Genomic DNA, 13,420 nt, shown 5'->3' on the forward strand with positions numbered 1-13,420 from the left:
ACCCGCTACTGTGTATTTCTAAGTCTAATTCTGTCACTAAACCCATACCTGTCACCCAGCGCCTAAATACTAGGCCTCAAATTTATATCCTGCTAAATCTCTCGTTAACGCTGTCCTGTTGTGGCTGGGAAAGTTATTTAGTGTCCGTCAAAGCACATTTTTTGTTCTGGGTTGAAATACAATTCCCAATTTAGCAATTTCATAATTTAGTGGTTTCTGCTATATCAGAGCTATTTGAAATCTATCCCTAAAAGGGTATATAATATTCAAGGTGCACATTGGGTCATTCAGAATAACTTCACACACACCCGCTACTGTGTATTTCTAAGTCTAATTCTGTCACTAAACCCATACCTGTCACCCAGCGCCTAAATACTAGGCCTCAAATTTATATCCTGCTAAATCTCTCGTTAACGCTGTCCTGTTGTGGCTGGGAAAGTTATTTAGTGTCCGTCAAAGCACATTTTTTGTTCTGGGTTGAAATACAATTCCCAATTTAGCAATTTCATAATTTAGTGGTTTCTGCTATATCAGAGCTATTTGAAATCTATCCCTAAAAGGGTATATAATATTCAAGGTGCACATTGGGTCATTCAGAATAACTTCACACACACCCGCTACTGTGTATTTCTAAGTCTAATTCTGTCACTAAACCCATACCTGTCACCCAGCGCCTAAATACTAGGCCTCAAATTTATATCCTGCTAAATCTCTCGTTAACGCTGTCCTGTTGTGGCTGGGAAAGTTATTTAGTGTCCGTCAAAGCACATTTTTTGTTCTGGGTTGAAATACAATTCCCAATTTAGCAATTTCATAATTTAGTGGTTTCTGCTATATCAGAGCTATTTGAAATCTATCCCTAAAAGGGTATATAATATTCAAGGTGCACATTGGGTCATTCAGAATAACTTCACACACACCCGCTACTGTGTATTTCTAAGTCTAATTCTGTCACTAAACCCATACCTGTCACCCAGCGCCTAAATACTAGGCCTCAAATTTATATCCTGCTAAATCTCTCGTTAACGCTGTCCTGTTGTGGCTGGGAAAGTTATTTAGTGTCCGTCAAAGCACATTTTTTGTTCTGGGTTGAAATACAATTCCCAATTTAGCAATTTCATAATTTAGTGGTTTCTGCTATATCAGAGCTATTTGAAATCTATCCCTAAAAGGGTATATAATATTCAAGGTGCACATTGGGTCATTCAGAATAACTTCACACACACCCGCTACTGTGTATTTCTAAGTCTAATTCTGTCACTAAACCCATACCTGTCACCCAGCGCCTAAATACTAGGCCTCAAATTTATATCCTGCTAAATCTCTCGTTAACGCTGTCCTGTTGTGGCTGGGAAAGTTATTTAGTGTCCGTCAAAGCACATTTTTTGTTCTGGGTTGAAATACAATTCCCAATTTAGCAATTTCATAATTTAGTGGTTTCTGCTATATCAGAGCTATTTGAAATCTATCCCTAAAAGGGTATATAATATTCAAGGTGCACATTGGGTCATTCAGAATAACTTCACACACACCCGCTACTGTGTATTTCTAAGTCTAATTCTGTCACTAAACCCATACCTGTCACCCAGCGCCTAAATACTAGGCCTCAAATTTATATCCTGCTAAATCTCTCGTTAACGCTGTCCTGTTGTGGCTGGGAAAGTTATTTAGTGTCCGTCAAAGCACATTTTTTGTTCTGGGTTGAAATACAATTCCCAATTTAGCAATTTCATAATTTAGTGGTTTCTGCTATATCAGAGCTATTTGAAATCTATCCCTAAAAGGGTATATAATATTCAAGGTGCACATTGGGTCATTCAGAATAACTTCACACACACCCGCTACTGTGTATTTCTAAGTCTAATTCTGTCACTAAACCCATACCTGTCACCCAGCGCCTAAATACTAGGCCTCAAATTTATATCCTGCTAAATCTCTCGTTAACGCTGTCCTGTTGTGGCTGGGAAAGTTATTTAGTGTCCGTCAAAGCACATTTTTTGTTCTGGGTTGAAATACAATTCCCAATTTAGCAATTTCATAATTTAGTGGTTTCTGCTATATCAGAGCTATTTGAAATCTATCCCTAAAAGGGTATATAATATTCAAGGTGCACATTGGGTCATTCAGAATAACTTCACACACACCCGCTACTGTGTATTTCTAAGTCTAATTCTGTCACTAAACCCATACCTGTCACCCAGCGCCTAAATACTAGGCCTCAAATTTATATCCTGCTAAATCTCTCGTTAACGCTGTCCTGTTGTGGCTGGGAAAGTTATTTAGTGTCCGTCAAAGCACATTTTTTGTTCTGGGTTGAAATACAATTCCCAATTTAGCAATTTCATAATTTAGTGGTTTCTGCTATATCAGAGCTATTTGAAATCTATCCCTAAAAGGGTATATAATATTCAAGGTGCACATTGGGTCATTCAGAATAACTTCACACACACCCGCTACTGTGTATTTCTAAGTCTAATTCTGTCACTAAACCCATACCTGTCACCCAGCGCCTAAATACTAGGCCTCAAATTTATATCCTGCTAAATCTCTCGTTAACGCTGTCCTGTTGTGGCTGGGAAAGTTATTTAGTGTCCGTCAAAGCACATTTTTTGTTCTGGGTTGAAATACAATTCCCAATTTAGCAATTTCATAATTTAGTGGTTTCTGCTATATCAGAGCTATTTGAAATCTATCCCTAAAAGGGTATATAATATTCAAGGTGCACATTGGGTCATTCAGAATAACTTCACACACACCCGCTACTGTGTATTTCTAAGTCTAATTCTGTCACTAAACCCATACCTGTCACCCAGCGCCTAAATACTAGGCCTCAAATTTATATCCTGCTAAATCTCTCGTTAACGCTGTCCTGTTGTGGCTGGGAAAGTTATTTAGTGTCCGTCAAAGCACATTTTTTGTTCTGGGTTGAAATACAATTCCCAATTTAGCAATTTCATAATTTAGTGGTTTCTGCTATATCAGAGCTATTTGAAATCTATCCCTAAAAGGGTATATAATATTCAAGGTGCACATTGGGTCATTCAGAATAACTTCACACACACCCGCTACTGTGTATTTCTAAGTCTAATTCTGTCACTAAACCCATACCTGTCACCCAGCGCCTAAATACTAGGCCTCAAATTTATATCCTGCTAAATCTCTCGTTAACGCTGTCCTGTTGTGGCTGGGAAAGTTATTTAGTGTCCGTCAAAGCACATTTTTTGTTCTGGGTTGAAATACAATTCCCAATTTAGCAATTTCATAATTTAGTGGTTTCTGCTATATCAGAGCTATTTGAAATCTATCCCTAAAAGGGTATATAATATTCAAGGTGCACATTGGGTCATTCAGAATAACTTCACACACACCCGCTACTGTGTATTTCTAAGTCTAATTCTGTCACTAAACCCATACCTGTCACCCAGCGCCTAAATACTAGGCCTCAAATTTATATCCTGCTAAATCTCTCGTTAACGCTGTCCTGTTGTGGCTGGGAAAGTTATTTAGTGTCCGTCAAAGCACATTTTTTGTTCTGGGTTGAAATACAATTCCCAATTTAGCAATTTCATAATTTAGTGGTTTCTGCTATATCAGAGCTATTTGAAATCTATCCCTAAAAGGGTATATAATATTCAAGGTGCACATTGGGTCATTCAGAATAACTTCACACACACCCGCTACTGTGTATTTCTAAGTCTAATTCTGTCACTAAACCCATACCTGTCACCCAGCGCCTAAATACTAGGCCTCAAATTTATATCCTGCTAAATCTCTCGTTAACGCTGTCCTGTTGTGGCTGGGAAAGTTATTTAGTGTCCGTCAAAGCACATTTTTTGTTCTGGGTTGAAATACAATTCCCAATTTAGCAATTTCATAATTTAGTGGTTTCTGCTATATCAGAGCTATTTGAAATCTATCCCTAAAAGGGTATATAATATTCAAGGTGCACATTGGGTCATTCAGAATAACTTCACACACACCCGCTACTGTGTATTTCTAAGTCTAATTCTGTCACTAAACCCATACCTGTCACCCAGCGCCTAAATACTAGGCCTCAAATTTATATCCTGCTAAATCTCTCGTTAACGCTGTCCTGTTGTGGCTGGGAAAGTTATTTAGTGTCCGTCAAAGCACATTTTTTGTTCTGGGTTGAAATACAATTCCCAATTTAGCAATTTCATAATTTAGTGGTTTCTGCTATATCAGAGCTATTTGAAATCTATCCCTAAAAGGGTATATAATATTCAAGGTGCACATTGGGTCATTCAGAATAACTTCACACACACCCGCTACTGTGTATTTCTAAGTCTAATTCTGTCACTAAACCCATACCTGTCACCCAGCGCCTAAATACTAGGCCTCAAATTTATATCCTGCTAAATCTCTCGTTAACGCTGTCCTGTTGTGGCTGGGAAAGTTATTTAGTGTCCGTCAAAGCACATTTTTTGTTCTGGGTTGAAATACAATTCCCAATTTAGCAATTTCATAATTTAGTGGTTTCTGCTATATCAGAGCTATTTGAAATCTATCCCTAAAAGGGTATATAATATTCAAGGTGCACATTGGGTCATTCAGAATAACTTCACACACACCCGCTACTGTGTATTTCTAAGTCTAATTCTGTCACTAAACCCATACCTGTCACCCAGCGCCTAAATACTAGGCCTCAAATTTATATCCTGCTAAATCTCTCGTTAACGCTGTCCTGTTGTGGCTGGGAAAGTTATTTAGTGTCCGTCAAAGCACATTTTTTGTTCTGGGTTGAAATACAATTCCCAATTTAGCAATTTCATAATTTAGTGGTTTCTGCTATATCAGAGCTATTTGAAATCTATCCCTAAAAGGGTATATAATATTCAAGGTGCACATTGGGTCATTCAGAATAACTTCACACACACCCGCTACTGTGTATTTCTAAGTCTAATTCTGTCACTAAACCCATACCTGTCACCCAGCGCCTAAATACTAGGCCTCAAATTTATATCCTGCTAAATCTCTCGTTAACGCTGTCCTGTTGTGGCTGGGAAAGTTATTTAGTGTCCGTCAAAGCACATTTTTTGTTCTGGGTTGAAATACAATTCCCAATTTAGCAATTTCATAATTTAGTGGTTTCTGCTATATCAGAGCTATTTGAAATCTATCCCTAAAAGGGTATATAATATTCAAGGTGCACATTGGGTCATTCAGAATAACTTCACACACACCCGCTACTGTGTATTTCTAAGTCTAATTCTGTCACTAAACCCATACCTGTCACCCAGCGCCTAAATACTAGGCCTCAAATTTATATCCTGCTAAATCTCTCGTTAACGCTGTCCTGTTGTGGCTGGGAAAGTTATTTAGTGTCCGTCAAAGCACATTTTTTGTTCTGGGTTGAAATACAATTCCCAATTTAGCAATTTCATAATTTAGTGGTTTCTGCTATATCAGAGCTATTTGAAATCTATCCCTAAAAGGGTATATAATATTCAAGGTGCACATTGGGTCATTCAGAATAACTTCACACACACCCGCTACTGTGTATTTCTAAGTCTAATTCTGTCACTAAACCCATACCTGTCACCCAGCGCCTAAATACTAGGCCTCAAATTTATATCCTGCTAAATCTCTCGTTAACGCTGTCCTGTTGTGGCTGGGAAAGTTATTTAGTGTCCGTCAAAGCACATTTTTTGTTCTGGGTTGAAATACAATTCCCAATTTAGCAATTTCATAATTTAGTGGTTTCTGCTATATCAGAGCTATTTGAAATCTATCCCTAAAAGGGTATATAATATTCAAGGTGCACATTGGGTCATTCAGAATAACTTCACACACACCCGCTACTGTGTATTTCTAAGTCTAATTCTGTCACTAAACCCATACCTGTCACCCAGCGCCTAAATACTAGGCCTCAAATTTATATCCTGCTAAATCTCTCGTTAACGCTGTCCTGTTGTGGCTGGGAAAGTTATTTAGTGTCCGTCAAAGCACATTTTTTGTTCTGGGTTGAAATACAATTCCCAATTTAGCAATTTCATAATTTAGTGGTTTCTGCTATATCAGAGCTATTTGAAATCTATCCCTAAAAGGGTATATAATATTCAAGGTGCACATTGGGTCATTCAGAATAACTTCACACACACCCGCTACTGTGTATTTCTAAGTCTAATTCTGTCACTAAACCCATACCTGTCACCCAGCGCCTAAATACTAGGCCTCAAATTTATATCCTGCTAAATCTCTCGTTAACGCTGTCCTGTTGTGGCTGGGAAAGTTATTTAGTGTCCGTCAAAGCACATTTTTTGTTCTGGGTTGAAATACAATTCCCAATTTAGCAATTTCATAATTTAGTGGTTTCTGCTATATCAGAGCTATTTGAAATCTATCCCTAAAAGGGTATATAATATTCAAGGTGCACATTGGGTCATTCAGAATAACTTCACACACACCCGCTACTGTGTATTTCTAAGTCTAATTCTGTCACTAAACCCATACCTGTCACCCAGCGCCTAAATACTAGGCCTCAAATTTATATCCTGCTAAATCTCTCGTTAACGCTGTCCTGTTGTGGCTGGGAAAGTTATTTAGTGTCCGTCAAAGCACATTTTTTGTTCTGGGTTGAAATACAATTCCCAATTTAGCAATTTCATAATTTAGTGGTTTCTGCTATATCAGAGCTATTTGAAATCTATCCCTAAAAGGGTATATAATATTCAAGGTGCACATTGGGTCATTCAGAATAACTTCACACACACCCGCTACTGTGTATTTCTAAGTCTAATTCTGTCACTAAACCCATACCTGTCACCCAGCGCCTAAATACTAGGCCTCAAATTTATATCCTGCTAAATCTCTCGTTAACGCTGTCCTGTTGTGGCTGGGAAAGTTATTTAGTGTCCGTCAAAGCACATTTTTTGTTCTGGGTTGAAATACAATTCCCAATTTAGCAATTTCATAATTTAGTGGTTTCTGCTATATCAGAGCTATTTGAAATCTATCCCTAAAAGGGTATATAATATTCAAGGTGCACATTGGGTCATTCAGAATAACTTCACACACACCCGCTACTGTGTATTTCTAAGTCTAATTCTGTCACTAAACCCATACCTGTCACCCAGCGCCTAAATACTAGGCCTCAAATTTATATCCTGCTAAATCTCTCGTTAACGCTGTCCTGTTGTGGCTGGGAAAGTTATTTAGTGTCCGTCAAAGCACATTTTTTGTTCTGGGTTGAAATACAATTCCCAATTTAGCAATTTCATAATTTAGTGGTTTCTGCTATATCAGAGCTATTTGAAATCTATCCCTAAAAGGGTATATAATATTCAAGGTGCACATTGGGTCATTCAGAATAACTTCACACACACCCGCTACTGTGTATTTCTAAGTCTAATTCTGTCACTAAACCCATACCTGTCACCCAGCGCCTAAATACTAGGCCTCAAATTTATATCCTGCTAAATCTCTCGTTAACGCTGTCCTGTTGTGGCTGGGAAAGTTATTTAGTGTCCGTCAAAGCACATTTTTTGTTCTGGGTTGAAATACAATTCCCAATTTAGCAATTTCATAATTTAGTGGTTTCTGCTATATCAGAGCTATTTGAAATCTATCCCTAAAAGGGTATATAATATTCAAGGTGCACATTGGGTCATTCAGAATAACTTCACACACACCCGCTACTGTGTATTTCTAAGTCTAATTCTGTCACTAAACCCATACCTGTCACCCAGCGCCTAAATACTAGGCCTCAAATTTATATCCTGCTAAATCTCTCGTTAACGCTGTCCTGTTGTGGCTGGGAAAGTTATTTAGTGTCCGTCAAAGCACATTTTTTGTTCTGGGTTGAAATACAATTCCCAATTTAGCAATTTCATAATTTAGTGGTTTCTGCTATATCAGAGCTATTTGAAATCTATCCCTAAAAGGGTATATAATATTCAAGGTGCACATTGGGTCATTCAGAATAACTTCACACACACCCGCTACTGTGTATTTCTAAGTCTAATTCTGTCACTAAACCCATACCTGTCACCCAGCGCCTAAATACTAGGCCTCAAATTTATATCCTGCTAAATCTCTCGTTAACGCTGTCCTGTTGTGGCTGGGAAAGTTATTTAGTGTCCGTCAAAGCACATTTTTTGTTCTGGGTTGAAATACAATTCCCAATTTAGCAATTTCATAATTTAGTGGTTTCTGCTATATCAGAGCTATTTGAAATCTATCCCTAAAAGGGTATATAATATTCAAGGTGCACATTGGGTCATTCAGAATAACTTCACACACACCCGCTACTGTGTATTTCTAAGTCTAATTCTGTCACTAAACCCATACCTGTCACCCAGCGCCTAAATACTAGGCCTCAAATTTATATCCTGCTAAATCTCTCGTTAACGCTGTCCTGTTGTGGCTGGGAAAGTTATTTAGTGTCCGTCAAAGCACATTTTTTGTTCTGGGTTGAAATACAATTCCCAATTTAGCAATTTCATAATTTAGTGGTTTCTGCTATATCAGAGCTATTTGAAATCTATCCCTAAAAGGGTATATAATATTCAAGGTGCACATTGGGTCATTCAGAATAACTTCACACACACACGCTTCTGTGCATTTCCAAGTCTAATTCTGTCACTAAATCCATACCGGTCACCCAGCGCCTAAATACTAGGCCTCAAATTTATATCCCGCTGAATTTGAATACAATACATTGGGCCAAATAATATATTTGTTGTTGTGGTGAACCATAACAATGAGAAAAACATCTAGTAAGGGACGCGGACGTGGACATGGTCGTGGTGGTGTTAGTGGACCCTCTGGTGCTGGGAGAGGACGTGGCCGTTCTGCCACATCCACACGTCCTAGTGTACCAACTACCTCAGGTCCCAGTAGCCGCCAGAATTTACAGCGATATATGGTGGGGCCCAATGCCGTTCTAAGGATGGTAAGGCCTGAGCAGGTACAGGCATTAGTCAATTGGGTGGCCGACAGTGGATCCAGCACGTTCACATTATCTCCCACCCAGTCTTCTGCAGAAAGCGCACAGATGGCGCCTGAAAACCAACCCCATCAGTCTGTCACATCACCCCCATGCATACCAGGGAAACTGTCTCAGCCTCAAGTTATGCAGCAGTCTCTTATGCTGTTTGAAGACTCCGCTGGCAGGGTTTCCCAAGGGCATCCACCTAGCCCTTCCCCAGCGGTGAAAGACATAGAATGCACTGACGCACAACCACTTATGTTTCCTGATGATGAGGACATGGGAATACCACCTCAGCATGTCTCTGATGATGACGAAACACAGGTGCCAACTGCTGCGTCTTTCTGCAGTGTGCAGACTGAACAGGAGGTCAGGGATCAAGACTGGGTGGAAGACGATGCAGGGGACGATGAGGTCCTAGACCCCACATGGAATGAAGGTCGTGCCACTGATTTTCACAGTTCGGAGGAAGAGGCAGTGGTGAGACCGAGCCAACAGCGTAGCAAAAGAGGGAGCAGTGGGCAAAAGCAGAACACCCGCCGCCAAGAGACTGCGCCTGCTACTGACCGCCGCCATCTGGGACCGAGCACCCCAAAGGCAGCTTCAAGGAGTTCCCTGGCATGGCACTTCTTCAAACAATGTGCTGACGACAAGACCCGAGTGGTTTGCACGCTGTGCCATCAGAGCCTGAAGCGAGGCATTAACGTTCTGAACCTGAGCACAACCTGCATGACCAGGCACCTGCATGCAAAGCATGAACTGCAGTGGAGTAAACACCTTAAAACCAAGGAAGTCACTCAGGCTCCCCCTGCTACCTCTTCTGCTGCTGCCGCCTCGGCCTATTCTGCTGCTGCCGCCTCGGCCTCTTCCTCCGCCTCTGGAGGAACGTTGGCACCTGCCGCCCAGCAAACAGGGGATGTACCACCAACAGCACCACCACCACCTCCGTCACCAAGCGTCTCAACCATGTCACACGCCAGCGTTCAGCTCTCCATCTCACAAACATTTGATAGAAAGCGTAAATTCCCACCTAGCCACCCTCGATCCCTGGCCCTGAATGCCAGCATTTCTAAACTACTGGCCTATGAAATGCTGTCATTTAGGCTGGTGGACACAGACAGCTTCAAACAGCTCATGTCGCTTGCTGTCCCACAGTATGTTGTTCCCAGCCGGCACTACTTCTCCAAGAGAGCCGTGCCTTCCCTGCACAACCAAGTATCCGATAAAATCAAGTGTGCACTGCGCAACGCCATCTGTAGCAAGGTCCACCTAACCACAGATACGTGGACCAGTAAGCACGGCCAGGGACGCTATATCTCCCTAACTGCACACTGGGTAAATGTAGTGGCAGCTGGGCCCCAGGCGGAGAGCTGTTTGGCGCACGTCCTTCCGCCGCCAAGGATCGCAGGGCAACATTCTTTGCCTCCTGTTGCCACCTCCTCCTTCTCGGCTTCCTCCTCCTCTTCTTCCACCTGCTCATCCAGTCAGCCACACACCTTCACCACCAACTTCAGCACAGCCCGGGGTAAACGTCAGCAGGCCATTCTGAAACTCATATGTTTGGGGGACAGGCCCCACACCGCACAGGAGTTGTGGCGGGGTATTGAACAACAGACCGACGAGTGGTTGCTGCCGGTGAGCCTCAAGCCCGGCCTGGTGGTGTGTGATAATGGGCGAAATCTCGTTGCAGCTCTGGGACTAGCCAATTTGACGCACATCCCTTGCTTGGCGCATGTGCTGAATTTGGTGGTGCAGAAGTTCATTCACAACTACCCCGACATGTCAGAGCTGCTGCATAAAGTGCGGGCCGTCTGTTCGCGCTTCCGGCGTTCACATCCTGCTGCTGCTCGCCTGTCTGCGCTACAGCGTAACTTCGGCCTTCCCGCTCACCGCCTCATATGCGACGTGCCCACCAGGTGGAACTCCACCTTGCACATGCTGGACAGACTGTGCGAGCAGCAGCAGGCCATAGTGGAGTTTCAGCTGCAGCACGCACGGGTCAGTCGCACTACAGAACAGCACCACTTCACCACCAATGACTGGGCCTCCATGCGAGACCTGTGTGCCCTGTTGCGCTGTTTCGAGTACTCCACCAACATGGCCAGTGGCGATGACACCGTTATCAGCGTTACAATACCACTTCTATGTCTCCTTGAGAAAACACTTAGGGCGATGATGGAAGAGGAGGTGGCCCAGGAGGAGGAGGAGGAGGAGGAAGAGGGGTCATTTTTAGCACTTTCAGGCCAGTCTCTTCGAAGTGACTCAGAGGGAGGTTTTTGGCAACAGCAGAGGCCAGGTACAAATGTGGCCAGCCAGGGCCCACTACTGGAGGACGAGGAGGACGAGGATGAGGAGGAGGTGGAGGAGGATGAGGATGAAGCATGGTCACAGCGGGGTGGCACCCAACGCAGCTCGGGTCCATCACTGGTGCGTGGCTGGGGGGAAAGGCAGGACAATGACGATACGCCTCCCACAGAGGACAGCTTGTCCTTACCCCTGGGCAGCCTGGCACACATGAGCGACTACATGCTGCAGTGCCTGCGCAACGACAGCAGAGTTGCCCACATTTTAACCTGTGCGGACTACTGGGTTGCCACCCTGCTGGATCCACGCTACAAAGACAATGTGCCCACCTTACTTCCTGCACTGGAGCGTGATAGGAAGATGCGCGAGTACAAGCGCACGTTGGTAGACGCGCTACTGAGAGCATTCCCAAATGTCACAGGGGAACAAGTGGAAGCCCAAGGCCAAGGCAGAGGAGGAGCAAGAGGTCGCCAAGGCAGCTGTGTCACGGCCAGCTCCTCTGAGGGCAGGGTTAGCATGGCAGAGATGTGGAAAACTTTTGTCAACACGCCACAGCTAACTGCACCACCACCTGATACGCAACGTGTTAGCAGGAGGCAACATTTCACTAACATGGTGGAACAGTACGTGTGCACACCAATCCACGTACTGACTGATGGTTCGGCCCCATTCAACTTCTGGGTCTCTAAATTGTCCACGTGGCCAGAGCTAGCCTTTTATGCCTTGGAGGTGCTGGCCTGCCCGGCAGCCAGCGTTTTTTCTGAACGTGTATTCAGCACGGCAGGGGGCGTCATTACAGACAAACGCAGCCGCCTGTCTACAGCCAATGTGGACAAGCTGACGTTCATAAAAATGAACCAGGCATGGATCCCACAGGACCTGTCCGTCCCTTGTCCAGATTAGACATTAACTACCTCCCCATAACCATATATTATTGGACTCCAGGGCACTTCCTCATTCAATCCTATTTTTATTTTCATTTTACCATTATATTGCGAGGCTACCCAAAGTTGAATGAACCTCTCCTCTGCCTGTGTGCTAGGCCTAAATATATGCCAATGGACTGTTGCAGTGGTGGCTGACATGAAGCCTGATTCTCTGCTATGACATGCAGACTAATTCTCTGCTGACATGAAGCCAGATTGTCTGTTACGGGACCTCTCTCCTCTGCCTGGGTGCTGGGCCTAAATTTATGACAATGGACTGTTGCAGTGGTGGCTGACGTGAAGCCTGATTCTCTGCTATGACATGCAGACTGATTCTCTGCTGACATGAAGCCAGATTGTCTGTTACGGGACCTCTCTGCTCTGCCTGTGTGCTAGGCCTAAATATATGCCAATGGACTGTTGCAGTGGTGGGTGACGTGAAGCCTCATTCTCTGCTATGACATGCAGACTGATTCTCTGCTGACATGAAGCCAGATCGTCTGTTACGGGACCTCTCTGCTCTGCCTGTGTGCTAGGCCTAAATATATGCCAATGGACTGTTGCAGTGGTGGGTGACGTGAAGCCTCATTCTCTGCTATGACATGCAGACTGATTCTCTGCTGTCATGAAGCCAGATTGTCTGTTACGGGACCTCTCTGCTCTGCCTGTGTGCTAGGCCTAAATATATGCCAATGGACTGTTGCAGTGGTGGGTGACGTGAAGCCTCATTCTCTGCTATGACATGCAGACTGATTCTCTGCTGACATGAAGCCAGATTGTCTGTTACGGGACCTCTCTCCTCTGCCTGTGTGCTAGGCCTAAATATATGCCAATGGACTGTTGCAGTGGTGGCTGACGTGAAGCCTCATTCTCTGCTATGACATGCAGACTAATTCTCTGCTGACATGAAGCCAGATTGTCTGTTACGGGACCTCTCTCCTCTGCCTGGGTGCTGGGCCTAAATTTATGACAATGGACTGTTGCAGTGGTGGCTGACGTGAAGCCTGATTCTCTGCTATGACATGCAGACTGATTCTCTGCTGACATGAAGCCAGATCCTCTGTTACGGGACCTCTCTCCTCTGCCTGTGTGTGTGCTGGGCCTAAATATATGCCAATGGACTGTTGCAGTGGTGGCTGACGTGAAGCCTCATTCTCTGCTATGACATGCAGACTAATTCTCTGCTGACATGAAGACAGATTCTCTGTTACGGGACCTCCCTCCTCTGCCTGGGTGCTGG

Source organism: Bufo gargarizans, chromosome 5 (genome assembly GCF_014858855.1).
Source record: "Bufo gargarizans isolate SCDJY-AF-19 chromosome 5, ASM1485885v1, whole genome shotgun sequence".
Taxonomy (NCBI): domain Eukaryota; kingdom Metazoa; phylum Chordata; class Amphibia; order Anura; family Bufonidae; genus Bufo; species Bufo gargarizans.